The 14,305-nt window shown below is 38.8% G+C and overlaps 1 long non-coding RNA gene across 2 annotated transcripts in view; it reads right to left on the bottom strand.

The window, feature by feature from the left end:
- Window positions 1-301: 301 nt before the first annotated feature.
- Window positions 302-14,305, bottom strand: part of LOC307181384 — a 39,665-nt gene continuing 25,661 nt past the window's right edge. Inside the window, exons 3-4 of one of the 2 annotated variants that reach the window (XR_013826621.1) lie at window positions 3,898-3,962; window positions 302-335 (exon numbers count right to left, since the gene is read on the bottom strand). This is a non-coding gene — a long non-coding RNA (uncharacterized lncRNA). Of the gene's footprint in view, window positions 336-3,308; window positions 3,963-14,305 lie in introns of those variants that run through there. The other variant, XR_013826622.1, reaches the window with a different exon arrangement.

A 14,305-nucleotide genomic window follows, 5' to 3' on the forward strand; every position in this document is an offset into this window, starting at 1 on the left:
TATGCTGATGGGCGGGATGTAAATGGCCAACAGCCACTCTGGAGAAGTGTATGGTGTTTCCTGAAACATCTAAAAAACAAAGTTACAGAGACTCGGGCACTTCCACTTATGGTCCTATAGCTTAGGGAAATTAAAATAAAAAAGACACAGCCACCCCAAAGTTTAGGGCTGCTGTGTTTACAAGAACCTCGACAACGGAACAACTTAAATATCCCAGAAAGAGAAAAATGGATAAAGAAGTTGTGGTACTTACATACAATGGAATATCACTCCGCAATGAAATCAATGTCATCAGGCCCATAGCAGCATAATGAGTGGATTTAGGTTCGATGATTCTGAGTGAAATAAGTCACACAGAAAAAGAAACTAGTCATAAGATAACACTTATACAGGGAATGTAAACTTGGCTACACATGAACTGAATTACAAAACAGAACAGAGTCTCACATTTAGAAAACCAACTTATGCTTGCTTAAGGGGAAAGGTGAGTTGGGGTGCTGCATAAATCCAGAGATTGAAATGAGCACAGATACCGTTCCATAAGCCAGTAATAGACAAGATATACTCCTTGTTCAACGAAGTGGACTCAACACCCCCTATTCACCGCAGAGGAATATATCTGAGTAGTAAGAATCTTAAAACCTATGTATTTATATGTCTCCGTAAGAGAATCAAGTGTGCATCGAGCGGCATAAACACAGCAGTGCAAATCAGCTAAACCCCATTATAAAAATAAATTTCAAAATCAAAACACAAAGACAGTGAAAGAGAGAGAAATTCTTAAATAACTCGTTCAGGCTTGTGATGAAACCTGGATTTACCACATCTACACCCACAGCTGAGTGAGGCATAAGGCTGGACACTTGGGGCTGTGAGGATTGGTGAGGTTCGGTGAGCAAATGCAGACCCTTTGAAGTAGTACTGCGTGCTACCCATTCCATGGGTCCCAACCCTCCAGGTTTAAGGGATTCTTCCTACAGCTAAAACATGCGTGGGAAACCCAGAGGATGGTCCACAGTGTGATCGGGCAAGGTTTCTAAAACGCATCTCATTATTCGTCCTCTGGTACTCGGGTTCGCCATTCCAGACGCTTTACTAACAATCTCCCCACTTGGAGAGTCAGTGCTTGTAACCTCCTGTTTGGCACATCGTTTGGCAGCGATGCACTTGGCCAAAAAGGGCGTATACGTTTTTTCCTGAGTATATTCAGGATAAAATGCATACACACTTTTTGGCCCACTAAGCAAGCGGGAAATTCAAATCTGCACTACAAAGAAATCTCATCCTAACACGTACACTATCCCTATCCCGCTACCATACCCTAACCTGTACCTGAGACCGTACCCGTTCCCTAACCCTAACCCTTACCCTAAGCTGTACACGAACACTAACCCGTACGCTAACATGTACCCTAACAGTAACACATAGCCATACACTAAACTTTATCCTAACCCTACCCCGTATCCTAACCCTTTCCCTAAACCGTACCATAACCCGTATCCTAATCCTAACCCATCCCCTAACACTAACCCATAACCTAACCCGTACCCTAATCCTAACCCATACACTAACACGTACCCTAACCTTAACCCGTTGTCATACCCTAACCTGCAACCTAATCTGTACCCATTCCCTAACCCTAACCCTTACACTATCCCGTACCATAATCCTAACCTGTACACTAACACTAAACCGTACCCTAACACTTACCCTACTCCTAACCCGTGGTCATACCCTAAACTGTACCCCAAACCATACCCGTCCCCTAACCCTAACTCTAAACCTTACCCTAAACCGTACCCTAATCCTAACCCGTACACTAACACTAAACTGTACCCTAACACGTACCCTAACCCTAACCCTTTGTTGTTCCCTATCCTGTACCCTAAACTCTACCCCTTCCTTAACACTAAACCTAACCCTAACCCGTACCTAACACTAACCCATACACTAAACCTAACCATAACCCTGAACATAAACCGTACCTGAATCCTAACCCATACCCTAACACTAACCCATACCTTAACCCGTACCCTAACACTAAACCATAGCCATACCCTAAACTGTACCCTAACACTAACCCGTACCATAACCATAACCCTAAACCATACTCTAAGCCATACAATAATCCTAACCCGTACCCTAACCCTAAATCTTACCCTAAACCCTAATCCTTACCCTTAGCTTAATTTTGTTTTTTTGTATTTAAAAAAATATTTTCTTGGGTTAAAACAAACTAGCAGAACAACAAAATAGAGGGCTTCGCTGGTGGTGCGGTGGTTAGAATCTGCCTGCTAATGCAGGGGACACAGGTTCGAGCCCTGGTCTGGGAGGATCCCACATGCCATGGAGCAACTAGGCCCATAAGCCACAACCAGTGAGCCCTCGCATCTGGAGCCTGTGCTCTGCAACAAGAGAGGCCGCAATAGTGAGAGGCCTGCGCACCGAGATCAAGAGTGGCCCCCCACTTGCCACAACTAGAGAAAGCCCTCACACGGAAACTCAGACCCAACACAACAAAAATAAATAAATAAATAATAAACTCCTACCCCCCCCAAAAAAAGAACAACAAAATAAAACAGAAAGTAACCTGAGTGTCCCTCAAAAAGCTAAGTCTGAAATAGTTGGTACTTCTGTTCTATGGAATGTTATGTAGCCTATAAAAAGTGTGAGAGCTAAATCTGTTTTTCTACAGTGAGAAGCATGATATTCCAGATGTATAGAACACCTGGATAAAATGAGAAATCTACACATTATGCTGGTCGTTTCAGTAAATGGGAAAGGATGGCAAGTGGTAAAATATTATCTTTTCCTTTAATTTTTTAAATTTCACTTGTTACAAAGAACTTCAATTATAATTGTACTTTAAAAAAGTAACAATGGAAATTTAAAAGAAAAAATATATATTGTGTGTTCAGTTACGTTTCATAGAATTATGAAATGCTCCACCCTCTGGCCATTACCTGAAAAAACAGCTTTAAAACCTATGCTAATTGTCACTTCATATGAACAAGTCCTGCAGGGCTGTAAAGGAAACCTGCCTTCATCATGTCTTGCGGGAGGTAAAGGCCAAAGTATTTCAAAATGTGGCACATATTTCAAGAAAACCATTTGAAGAACTAAGCTGTAATAACCGTTTGAAAAATAAAAGGACATGCCTGAAAGCTCAGTTTCAAAGGATTATGAGACACATGCAAATCCAACCACACAGAGGTATCAGCTCACACCATTCAGAATAACCATCAGGAAAGAAACTACAAACGATCAATGCTGAAGAGGTTGTGGAGAAATGCATACCCTTAATTTGAAGTGGGACGTAACCTGGTAAGAGTCACTAATGGGAACAGGGTGGAGGTGCCTTTAAAAGGTAAATATTGAGCTATTATATGATCCAGCAGGCCCACTCCTGGGCCTATAACATAAGAAGACAGAATTGGAAAGACACAGGCAGGCAAATCTGCACTGCAGCAGTATTACAATAGCCAAGACATGGAAGCAACCAAAAGTCCATCAACAGATGAGTGGACAAAGAGGAACTGTTACATGTAGAGATGGAATATTAGCTCGGGAAAAAAGTGAAACAATGCCATTTGCAGCACCATAGATGAGTCTAGAGGTAACCATGCAACTTGTAGTAAGTGAGAAAGCGAAAGACACCTAACGTATATCACTTATAGGTGTTACCTGAAAATTGATAACAATGAAGATATTTCCACAGAGAAAGGCAATCACAGATTCATTGAACAAACTTATGGTTCCCCAAATCGAAAGGTGTGAGGATTGGATACATTACGATATTGGGGTTAACATAGATATAGAAACACATGTGAAATATATAATCACCAAAGACCTACGGAATACCAAGAGAAGACTACTCAACATTGTGTCATAACCTACCTGGGAAAAGGTTCTGAAGAAGAATAGATATATGTATGTGTGTGAAAGAACCACATCTTGCACACCTAGAACAAAAAAAAAACAACATTGTAATCAAATTTGCTGCGATAAAAAATAAAAATTAAATTAAAAATATGAACAAGAAATAATGAGACATAAACTGAAAGGAATTTTTCCTGGCACATCCCATTCTAATTTTCAACCTAGAACAGGACTTCCATTAAGGCTCTGTTGCCCTGGTAACCAGATTTGGTAAAGGAGAAATGCTGCCGCCTTGTGACTGTTTCACACAACAGCAGCTTTAAACCAAGAGGTAATGGTCACTTAATATTCAAAATATGTGCAGCACTGTAAAGGACACCGGGCCTCAAAAATGTCCTGGGGTCGTAATCGACCAGAAAATTCAAAAGACGTCAACATTTCAAGAAGACAATGTCAAGAGGCATATTTTACGCACATTTTGTCTTTTCTTTTTTTTCTCTTTAAAATAAAAGGGAATTGAAAAATGCGCAACATCAGCAATGAATAAAGCCATGCAAATCCAATTACAGAAATGTTCACCTCACAGCCGTCAGAATGTTCTTCAGCAAAAAGTCTACAAAGAATAAATGCTGAAGGGGTTTCAGAGAACTGTGTACCCTCCAGCTGCTGGGGGGGATGTAAACTGGTAACAGCCAGTAGTGAGAACATAATGGAGGTGCGTTTAAGGGTAAAAATTGAGCTACCATGTGATCTGGTAGGTCCTTTGATGTGCCTATCACCTGAGCAGAGCAGAATGGAAAAGACACAGACTGGCAATCCTGCACTGCAGGAATATTTAACATAGCCAAGACTTGGAAGAAACCAAAATGTCCATCAACAGAAAAATGCACAAAGAGGAAGTGGTCCATGTAAACAATGGAATATAAGCCATGGAAAACAATGAAACAGTGCCGTTTGCACCACCATATAAGGACCTAGAGATAATCACTCAAATTAAAGAAAGAAAGTGAAAGACAGATATCCTATGACATCACTTCTAGGTGTTACCTAAAAGTTGATACTCATGAACTTATTTCCAAGAGAAGGAAAAGCATGGATTAAGAAAAAAAAATTATGTTTAACCAATGGAAAAGTGTAAGGAATGTGTGAATTAGGATATGAGGGTTAACAGACATGTACTAATACATATGAAATATATAATCACAAAATACCTATGGAATACCAAGAGAGGTCTAGGCAACACTCTGTAATAACCTACATGGTAAAGAATGCAAAGATAAATGACAGATACATTGATATAAGGAACGAGATTCTGTACACCTAGGAGAAACAAAATATTTTTATCAAGTTTGCTCTGATAATTAATAAAAATTAAATTTATAAAACAAACAAGAAGTAAGGAGATATAAGCTCTTGGGGATGTGCTCTGGCACATTCCACTCTAATTTGCAGCCTACTAACACGATTTCCAGGAAGGCTCTGCTGCCCAAAAACCCAGAGTTGGAAATGTAGAAATTCTGCTGCCTTGTGGCCGTTTTCCGCAAGAGCGGCGTTAAGCCCACAGCTAATGTTCTCTTAACATTCACAAGGACTCAGGGCTGCAAAGGACACCTGCCCTAAACAACTGTGCTGAGGTAGGGAATGGACAATAAAATTCAAAACTGGCAAATTTTTCAAGACGATAGTATGAAGAGGTAAGTTTGACTCACTCTCTTGTTTAAAAAAAGGAAAATGGGTGAAAGCTCAACCTCAGGAATTATTAGACTCATGCAAATCTAATGTACAAAAAGGTTTCAACTCACACCAGTCGACTGACCATCAGCAAAAGGTCTACAAACAATAAATTCTGAAGGGGTTTTAGAGAACTGTGTACCCTCTAGCTGCTGGTGAGATGTAACGTGGTAAGAGCCAATAATGAGAACAGAAAGGAGCTACGATTAAAAGTAAAAGTTGAGGTACCATTCGATGCAGCAGTCACACCACTGGGCCTCTCACCTGAGAAGACCAGAATCGAGAAGACGCGGGCTGCAAAAGCTGCACTGCAGCCTTATTCACAATAGCCAAGACAGTGAAGCCACCAAAATGTCCATCAACAGATGTATGGATGAAGAAGAAGTGGTCCACGTTCACAATAGAATATTAGCCATGGAAAACAATGAAACACTGCTATTTGAGGTGCCATAGATGAGCTTGGAGATAATCACAGAATATGAGGTAAGTCAGAAAGCAAAAGACCTATATCCTATGATATCACTTATAGGCGTTATCTAATAACTAACACAAATGAACATATTTCCACAGAGAAAGACACTTACAGACTTAGAAATTAAGTATGCTTATCTAAAAGGAAAGGTGGGCAGAATGGATAAATTAAGATTAACGTTACCATACGTATACAAATACATATAATAAACATATATCAAAAAGACGGACCATATAGCAAGGGAGATCTATGGAACACTGTAATATTTTACATGGGAAGAGGATCTGAACATGAATAGACATATATATTGTACAAATGAACCAGATTGTGTACATCTGGACAAACAATATCTAATCATTACCCCGATTAAATAAATTTTAAAAACCAAGATGTAATGAGACATAAACTTATGGGCGTTCCTCCTGGCACATTCCATTCTAACTTAAAACCTAGGACCACGACTTCCAGAAAGGCTCTGCTGCCCTAGTACCCAGATTTGGGAAAGGACAAATGCTGCCTCCTTGTGGCCGTTTCCCACAACAGCAGCTTTAAACCCAGTGCTAATGGTCACTAAATATTCACCAAACTTGCAGTTCTGTAATGACATCTGCCCTCCAAAAAAATCCTGGGGTCGAATATCCACCAAAAATTCAAAAGAGGGCAACCTTCCAAGAAGACAGCTTCAAGAGATAGATTGTACTCACACTTGATTTTTAACAGAAAGGAAAAAGGCGTGGAAAATGATGAATTTTAGGAATTTTTAAAGTCATGCAAACCCAAATTACAAAAACCTATCAGGTCACAACAGTCAGATTGGCCATTAGCAAAAATGCTGCAAACTATAAATGCTGAAGGGATTGTGGAGAAGTTCGTACCCTCGGCTCTAAGGGAGACATGGTAAGAGCCACTAATGAAAACACAATGGAGGTGCTTTGAAAAGGTAAACATTGAGCTACTAGTCAATCAGTCATACCCACTGCTGGGACTATCACCTGAGAAAATGAGAATCAAAAAGTCACAAGCTGGCAATCTTGCACTCCAGCAATATTTAATATAGCCAACACTTGGAAGCAACGAAAATGTCCCTCAACAGAGCAATGCACCAAGAAGTGGTCCATATACAAAATGGAATATTATTCCGATAAAAATATAAATTAAATTAAAAAAACAAACAAAAGTAAGGAGACATCAGCCTTTGGGGGTTTATCCGGGCACATTCCACTCTAATTTATAACCGAGGAAGACCACCGGCCGGAAGCTCTGTTTCCCTAGTACCAGCATGGGGAACAAAGAAAGGCTGCCGCAATCTGGCCGTTACCTGCAAAAGCAGCTTTAAAGCCTGTGCTAATGGTCACTTCATGTGAACAAGTACTGCAGGGCTGTAAATGAAACCTGCCCTCAAAATGTTTTGAGGGAGGTAATGGCCAATAAATTTCAAAATGTAACACATACTTTAGAAAACACTTTGAAGAGCTAAGCTGTAATCACAGTTTGAAAAATAAAAAGGACATGACTTAAAGCTCAATTTCAAAGGATTATGAGTCATATGCAAATTCAACCACAAAGAGGTATCAGCTCACACCAGTCAGAATATCCATCAGCAAGAAAACTACAAACAATAAATGCTGAAGCCATAAAAAGAAACGAAATTGAGCTATTTGTAATGAGGTGGATAGACCTAGAGTCTGTCATACACAGTGAAGTAAGTCAGAAAGAGAGAGACAAATACCGTATGCTAACACATATACCTGGAATTTAAGGGAAAAAAATGTCATGAAGAACCTAGGGGTAAAACAGGAATAAAGACAGAGATCTACTAGAGAATGGACTTGAGGATATGGGGAGGGGGAAGGGTAAGCTGTGACAAAGGGAGAGAGAGGCATGGACATATATACACTACCAAACGTAAGGTAGATAGCTAGTGGGAAGCAGCAGCATGGCACAGGGAGATCAGCTCGGTGCTTTGTGACCGCCTGGAGGGGAGGGAGGGTGGGAGGGAGGGAGACGCAAGAGGGAAGTGATATGGGAACATATGTATATGTATAACTGATTCATTTTGTTGTAAAGCACAAGCTAGCACACCATTGTAAAGCAATTATACTTCAATAAAGATATTAAAAATAAATAAATAAATAAATGCTGAAGGTGTTGTGGAGAAATGCATACCCTCAACTTTAAGTGGGATGTAACCTGGAAAGAGCCAATAATGAGCACAGAATCGTGGTGCATTTAAACGGTAAACCCCGAGATACCATATGATACAGGATGCCCACTCCTGGGCCTATAACATAAGAAGACAGAATTGTAAAGACACAGGCAGGCAAATGTGCAGTGCAGCAGTATTACAATAGCCAAGACATGGAGGCAACCAAAAAGTCCATCAACAGGTGAGTGGACAAAGAAGAACTGGTACATGTACAGATGGAATATTATCTAGGGAAAAAAATGAAACAATGCCATTTGCAGCACCGTAGATGATTCTAGAGGTAATCAGGCAAATTGTACTAAGTCAGACAGCAAAAGACACATATCCTATAATATCACTTATAGGTGTTAGCTAAAAATTGATACCAATGAAGATATTTCCACAGAGAAAGGCAATCACAGATTCATTAAACAAAGTTATGGTTCACCAAATGGAAAGGTGTGAGGACTGGATACATTAGGATATTGGGGTTAACATAGATATAGAAACACATGTGAAATATATAATCACCAAAGACCTATGGAATACCAAGAGAAGACTACTCAACATTGTGTCACAAGCTACATGAGAAAACGATCTGAAGAAGTATAGATACATGTATATGTGTAAAAGAACAACATCTTACACACCTAGAACAAACAAAACATTTTAATCAAATTTGCTCTGATAAAAAATAAACATTAAAAAAAGAACAAGAAAAAAAAGAGAGAAAAAAAGGGGAAAAAAAGAACGAGAAGTAATGAGACATACACTTAAGGGGCTTTTTGCTGGCACATTGCATTCTAATTTACAACCAGAACACGACTTCCATTAAAGCTCTGTCATCACTAATAAAGCAGCTTTATAAGCAATGTTGAAGGTAGCTTAAAAGAATTCTCACTAATTATTGACAGTAACAAGAAAACAAACAAAAGTAAAAATCTCACGGCAAAAAGTATACATAGAGTAAGGGTAGTAGATCAAACACTTATTAAACTTCTGTAAAGAATAAAAGACAACAGTAGTATTTTTTTTAAAGAGAGGGGCCAAATAAATCAGAACTGAAAGAGATGATGTTACAAGAGCCACCACAGAAATACAAAGTATCCTAAGATACACACAGGGTAACTCAGGGCTCAGACTGGACAGAGCCCACTCTCCATTCCCCTGTACATGACTTACAGGAGCCTCAGGAACTGAGGAGGGGGTCCTTGAGGAGAGGCACAAGATAGAAGATGTTAGGCATTAACATGACTGCATTCATTTTAAACGTGCCTGAACTACATTCACATGAGATGATTTTGTCCTGTTTGTACATCAGCACCTCTAGTCGGAACTGCAGATCTTTGGTTTCACCACCTCTATGACAGCATTAGCTTCACCTGCTGTGGACTGTCTCCTATAGGATTTCTAGAACCACAAAACATCGAAGCTTCACAGGACCCAGAGTCTGTGCGACTCCACTCAGAGTCTCAACTGCATTCAGAGACTCAGAGTCTCAACAGAGACTCCACTCTTGGAGGACACACACAAAGTAGTGTGCACATCAGGACCCAAGGGAAGGAGCAGTCACCCCGTAGGTGAATGATCATACCTAGCTGCTAGTTTTAGAGGGTCTCCTGCAGAGGTGGGGTGTGGCTGCAGCTCACCATGGGGACAACGACACTGACAGCAGAAGTTCTGGGAAATACTCCTTGGCGTGAACTCTCCCAGAGTCCACCATTAGCCCCACCAAGAGCAAGGTAGGCTCCAGTGCTGGGTCGCCTCAGTCCAAACAACCAACAGGGAGGGAACCCAGCCCCATGCATTAGCAGACAAGTGGATTAAACTTTTTATTAAACTTTTATTTAATCCACAGACAAGCAGATTAAAGCTCTGCCCACCAGAACAACACCCAGCTCTACCCATCACCAGTCCCTCGCATAAGGAAGCTTGCACAAGCCTCTCAGATAGACTCAATCACTGGAGAGCAGACAGCAGAAGCAAGAAGAACTACAATTCTGCAGCCTGTGGAAGGAAAACCACATTCACAGAAAGATAGAGAAAATGAAAAGGCAGAGGACTTTATACCAGATCAAGGAACAAGATAAATCCTCAGAAAAACAACGAAATGAAGTGGGGATAGGTAACCTTCCAGTAAAAGAATTCAGAATAATGATAGTGAAGATGATCCAAAACCTTAGAAAAATAATGGAGGCAAAGATCGAGAAGATGCAAGAAATGCTTAACAAAGACCTAGAAGAATTAAGGAACAAACACCTAGAAGAATTAAAGAACAAACAAACAGAGATGAACAATACAATAACTGAAATGAAAAATACACTAGAAGGAATCAGTAGCAGAATAACTGTGACAGAAGAACAGATAAGTGACCTGGAAGACAGAAAGGTGGAAATCACTGCCATGGAACAAAATAAAGAAAAAGAATGAAAATAAATGAAGACAACCTAAGAGACTTCTGGGACAACATTAAATGCAACAACATTCGCATTATAGGGGTCCCAGATGGAGAACAGAGAGAGAAAGGACTCGAGAAAATATCTGAAGAGATTATAGTTGAAAACTTCCCTAGCATGGGAAAAGAAATAGCCACCGAAGTCCACGAAGCGCAGAGAGTCCCAGGCAGGATAAACCAAAGGAGAAAAATGCCGAGACACACAGTAATCAAATTGAAAAAATTAAAGACAAAGAAAAATTATTGAAAGCAACAAGGGAAAAATGACAACATACAACGGAATTCCCATAAGGTTAACAGCTGATTTCTCAGCAGAAAATCTACAAGCCAGAAGGGAGTGGCATGATAAATTTAACGTGATGAAAGGGAAGAACCTACCACCAAGAGTACTCCACCCAGCAAGTATCTCATTCAGATTTGATGGAGAAATCAAAAGCTTTACAGACAAGCAAAAGCTAAGAGAATTCAGCACCACGAAACCAGCTCTACAACAAATGCTAAAGGAACTTCTCTAAGTGGGAAACACAAGAGAAGAAAAGGACCCACTAAGACAAACCCATAACAATTAAGAAAATAATAATAGGAACATACATATTGATAATTACCTTAAACGTGAATGGATTAAATGCTCCAACCAAATGACACAGGCTCACTGAATGGATACAAAAACAAGATCCATATATATGCTGTCTACAAGAGACCCATTTCAGACCTAGGGACACATACAGACTGAAAGTGAGAGGATGGAAAAATATATTCCATGCAAATGAAAATCAAAAGAAAGCTGGAGTAGCAATACTCATATCAGATAAAATAGATTTTAAAATAAAGAATGTTACAAGAGACAAGGAAGGACACTACATAATGATCAAGGGATCAATCCAAGATATAACAATTATAAATATATATGTACCCAACACAGGAACACCTCAATACATAAGGCAACTGCTAACAGCTATAAAAGAGGAAATCAACAGTAACACAATAATAGCAAGGGACTTTAACACCTCACTTACACCAATGGAGATCATCCAGACAGAAAATTAATAAGGAAACACAAGCTTTAAATGACACAATAGACCAGATAGATTTAATGGATATTTATAGGACATTCCATCCAAAAACAGCAGACTACAAGTTCTTCTCAATGGCACACGGAACATTCTCCGGGATAGATCACATCTTGGGTCACAAATAAAGCCTCAGTAAATTTAAGAAAACTGAAATCATATCAAGCAGCTGTTCCGACCACAATGCTATGAGATTAGAAATCAATTACAGGGAAAGTAACGTAAAAAACAAACACATGGAGGCTAAACAATACATTTCTAAATAACCAAGAGATCACTGAGGAAATCAAAGAGGAAATCAAAAAATACCTAGAGACAAATGACAACAAAAACACGATGATCCAAAACCTATGGGATGCAGCAAAAACAGTTCTAAGAGGGAAGTTTATAGCAATAAAAGCCTACCTCAAGAAACCAGAAAAATCTCAAATAAACAATCTAACCCTACACCTAAAGGAACTAGAGAATGAAGAACAAAACCCAAAGTTAATAGAAGGAAAGAAATCATAAAGATCAGAGCAGAAATAAATGAAATAAAAACAATAGCAAAGATCAATAAAACTAAAAGCTGGTTCTTTGAGAAGATAAACAAAAATGATAAACCTTTAGCCAGACTCAAGTAAAAGAGGGAGAGGACTCAAATCAATAAAATTAGAAATGAAACAGGAGAAGTTGTAACAGACACCACAGAAATACAAAGCATCCTAAGAGACCTCTACAAGCAACTTTATGCCAATAAAATGGACAACCTGGAAGAAATGGACAAATTCTTAGAAAGGTATAACCTTCCAAGACTGAACCGGGAAGAAATAGAAAATATGAACAGACCAATCACAAGTAATGAAATTGAAAGTGTGATTAAAAATCTTCCAACAAACAAAAGTCCAGAACGAGATGGCATCAGAAGTGAATTCTGTCAAACATTTAGACAAGAGCTAACACCCAATCTTCTCAAACTCTTCAGAACTTTTCAGGGGAAGGAACACTCCCAAACTCATTATATGAGGTCACAATCACCCTGATACCAAAACCAGACAAAGATACTACAGAAAAAGAAAATTAAAGACCAATATCACTGATTAATATAGATGTAAAAATCCTCAACAAAATACTAGGAAACAGAATTAAACAACACATTAAAAGGATCATGCACCATGATCAGGTGGGGTTTATCCCAGGGATGCAAGAATTCTTCAATATACACAAATCAATCAATGTGATACACCATATTAACAAATTGTAGAATAAAAATATGATCATCCCAATAGATGCAGGAAAAGCTTTTGACAAAATTCAACACCAATTTATGATTAAAAGTCTCCAAAAAGTGGGCATAGAGGGAATCTACCTCAACATAATAAAGGCAGTATATGACAAACCCACAGCAAACATCATTCTCAATAGTGAAAAACTAAAAGCATTTCCTCTAAGATCAGGAACAAGACAAGGATGTCCACTCTCACCACTATTACTCAACATAGTTTTTGGAAGTCCTAGACACAGTAATCAGAGAAGAAAAAGAAATAAAAGGAATACAAATTGGAAAAGAAGAAGTAAAATTGTCACTGTTTGCAAATGACACGATACTACACATAGTGAATCCTAAAGATGCCACCAGAAAACTACCAGAGCTAATCAATGAATTTGGTAAAGTTGCAGGATACAAAATTAATGCACAGAAATCTCTTGCATTCCTATACACTAACAATGAAAGATCAGAAAGAGAAATTAAGGAAACAATCTCATTCACCATTGCAACAAAAAGAATAAAATACGGAGGAATGACCCTACATAAGGAGGTAAAAGACCTGTACTCAGAAAACTATAAGACACTGCTGAAAGAAATCAAAGATGATATAAACATATGGAGGTATAAACCATGTTCTTGGATTAGAAGAATCAATATTGTGAAAATGACTATAGTACCCAAAGCAAGCTACAGATTCAATGCAATCCCTATCAAATATCACTGGCATTTTCTACAGAACTAGAACAAAAAAATCTTAAAATTTGTATGGAGACACAAAAGACCCCGAATAGCCAAAGCAGTCTTGAGGGAAATTAAAAGAGCTGGAGGAATCAGACTTCCTAACTTCAGACTATACTACAAAGCTACATTAATCAAGACTATATGGTACTGGCACAAAAACAGAAATATAGATCAATTGAACAAGATAGAAAGCCCAGAGATAAACCTACGTACCTATGGCTAACTCATCTATGACAAAGGAGGCAAAGATATACAATGAAGAAAAGACAGTCTCTTCAGTAAGTGGTGCTGGGAAAACTGGACAACTACACGTGAAAGAATGAAATTAGAACACTCCATAACACCATACACAAAAATAAACTCAAAATGAATTAGAGATCTAAATGTTAGACCAGACACTATAAAATTATTAGAGGAAAACATAGGCAGAACACTCTATGACATAAATCACAGCAAGATCCTTTTTGACCCACCTCCTAGAGAAGTGGAAATAAAAACAAAAATAAACAAATGGGACCTAATG

Source organism: Stenella coeruleoalba, assembly GCF_951394435.1.
Source record: "Stenella coeruleoalba genome assembly, contig: scaffold_200, whole genome shotgun sequence".
Taxonomy (NCBI): domain Eukaryota; kingdom Metazoa; phylum Chordata; class Mammalia; order Artiodactyla; family Delphinidae; genus Stenella; species Stenella coeruleoalba.